The sequence below is a fragment of the Cornus florida genome, unplaced genomic scaffold (assembly GCF_030987335.1).
Source record: "Cornus florida cultivar Cherokee Brave unplaced genomic scaffold, ASM3098733v1 CherokeeBrave_3.0.0_Hap2_Chr02, whole genome shotgun sequence".
Taxonomy (NCBI): Eukaryota; Viridiplantae; Streptophyta; class Magnoliopsida; order Cornales; family Cornaceae; genus Cornus; species Cornus florida.
In genome coordinates, this window is record NW_026775572.1 from 102,119,833 (window position 1) to 102,122,473 (window position 2,641).

The following is a 2,641-nucleotide window of genomic DNA, read 5'->3' on the forward strand; positions in this document are numbered from 1 at the left end:
TCTTCCATCAACCAAAAAGAGGAGCAATCTCTACCATGGAGTTAGCCCTTGAGGGTTGGAGAACACCATCCATGAGTGGCTAGACATCCTCTTGGGGCTAGAGTTAGCCCTAACCATGCTTTCTATATCTTGATTTATGTATTTTTGAGGGGATTTGTGACAACCCGGATTTTTTTTAAGAGTTGAATTATATTTATCCCATGATTTTTAGTTGACAAAATTGATTATTTAGTTTTGTTTGGTGATTTACCCAATTGAAATTTTTATTAGGGATGGATTTAGTTTTATTGCAATTGTAATTATATATTGTAATTACAATTGCATCTGTTTTCTGAAGTGATTTAATTAATTAGAGATTTTACCCACTTGAGATGTTAATGGGTTGGAATTAATTTTTTTATATATGCTTTATATATAAAGCGTATCTAATTGAAAAATGAAGGAGAGCAGATTTGGTTTTTCTTACATTTATATCTTTGATATATGAAGTGTATCAGTTTGAGGAGATAAGGAAGCTTGCTGCCAGCCATCCGGAAATGAATGGGAAATAAGGAAATTGTAATGATTGATAATACAAGTGGCGGGTCCCACTTGAAAGATATTATGGGTTTAATTTTTGTTGTGTTATATATATATATATATATATATATTACTGATGGAATGCAGCTGCCGTGGGTTTTAAATGAGATCAGGAAGAGAAATGGAAATTGGTTGTCCGCGGGCCCCACTTGATTTATGTTTTAGTTTGTTGCAAATATATAAATATATATATTATATATATTTTGGTGCAAAAAGAAAGCACCAGACGAATTTGGATGAGAAGAAGGAATGAGAAGAAGGAATGAAATTGTTTTGTGTTTGGTGGGTCCCATGAGTTTGATTTTTTGCCATAAATTATGCTATATATATATATATATATATATATATATATATATATATAATGTCAGTTGGAGAAGGAGCTGTGAGCAGCCTGCCATGGGAGAGAGAAAGAAATGGAAATGTAATGGTTTTGGGTCCCACTTGAATTGATTTAGTTTGCATATATATATATATATATATATATATATACTATGTCTGTGGATTAGATGCACCAGCCGAAGTGGAGAAGATAGGATTAATGATAGGATAAGAAGATATAGGTGGCGGGTCCACTAATGAATCATTGTCTTTTGATATTTTTGTGTGTGTGTGTGTGTGCTGAACAGTTATAGTGTCGGTGGTTTTGCCTATAAATTAGGCTTGTGAATTTTGTAAGCAAACAGAAAAGAATTAGAGACACACAGAGAATAGAAATTAAGGAAAAATACAGTGAGCTGAGACAGTGAAGGCTAGACTTGCGATTTTGATGATCAAGTGTTGATTATTTATTTTACAGTGTAAGGATCATCATACCTTGAATTGCTTGGATGATTTTATTTCAAATATTTTGTTGATTGTTATTCATATATGTATTTTGTTTAAAAGCATATATATATTTTTGTAAAGCAAATTTATCATGAAACTCTTTGAAATCCTTGTTATGGTTTTTCCTACTGTCTCACCCCCCTACAGTTTCAGGTACCGAGGATGAACTTGGATTGCTAGTAGCGGGCTTAGGTGGAAGGGTTTATTTTAGAGATGTTGTATCATTTATTTGAGGAAATTGATGATGTATCAATAAAGTGATATTTTATTTATTTTGAGATCCTAGGAGTGTAATACTGATGTATTTGGATTTGAACAAATCGAAGAATTTATTTAGAAAATTCAGGGCATAACAGAATGGTATCAGAGCCTATACCCAGCCAGAAGTGTGAGTTTGGTGATGTTGTTGACGGGTGTGAGTGGGCGAGTGTTTAGTTCTGATTAGCTACCGCTCATAGCCTGGTGTGTGTGGGCGGGTGTCGTTCACTGACAACTACTGGGGTGGTCAATAATTGTGATTTGGCATGTTGTATTGTCAGGTTTTATTATTAACCTTGTTTTTGTGGGCGGGTGACGGCATTAATTAGCTATCACAACGGTTACGGAGTTTGTGGGCGGGTAATTAGCACTGTCAGCTACCACAACGTTTTTCATGTCACGGTATCTCGCATCGCCTGGGGTAAGGATTTTTGGATTTTGTTTTACCACTTTTGATGTTTTCAAGTATGCGAAAATTTTTGGATCTGAATTTCGGGACGAAATTCTTTTTAAGTGGTGGAGAATGTGACAACTCGGAATTTTTCTAAGAGTTGAAATTATATTTATCCAATGATTTTTAGTTGACAAAATTGATTATTTAGTTTTGTTTGGTGATTTACCCAATTGAAATTTTTATTGGGGATGGATTTGGTTTTATTACAATTGTAATTATATATTGTAATTACAATTGCATCTGTTTTCTGAAGTGATTTAATTAATTAGAGATTTTACCCACTTGAGATATTATTGGGTTAGAATTAATTTTTTTATATATGCTTTATATATAAAGCGTATCTAATTGAAAAATGAAGGAGAGCAGATTTGGTTTTTCTTACAAAATTAGGATGATTTGGACCACAAGTGTAAGCATGATATCAATCTTTCAAAAAATTTACTCCTAAATGGCATCCACAAGGCATATAAGGAGTATTGGACTCCCAAGTTAAGGAATTTTAAAATTTTAAATAATATAGTCCTC

General features: G+C 33.1%; 1 long non-coding RNA gene across 1 annotated transcript; it reads left to right on the forward strand.

Moving 5' to 3' along the window:
* Nucleotides 1-1,134: 1,134 nt before the first annotated feature.
* Nucleotides 1,135-1,745, forward strand: LOC132295511 (uncharacterized). Its single transcript, XR_009478511.1, has 2 exons — nucleotides 1,135-1,376; nucleotides 1,552-1,745. It is a non-coding gene; the product is annotated as an uncharacterized LOC132295511 (long non-coding RNA).
* Nucleotides 1,746-2,641: the final 896 nt, after the last annotated feature.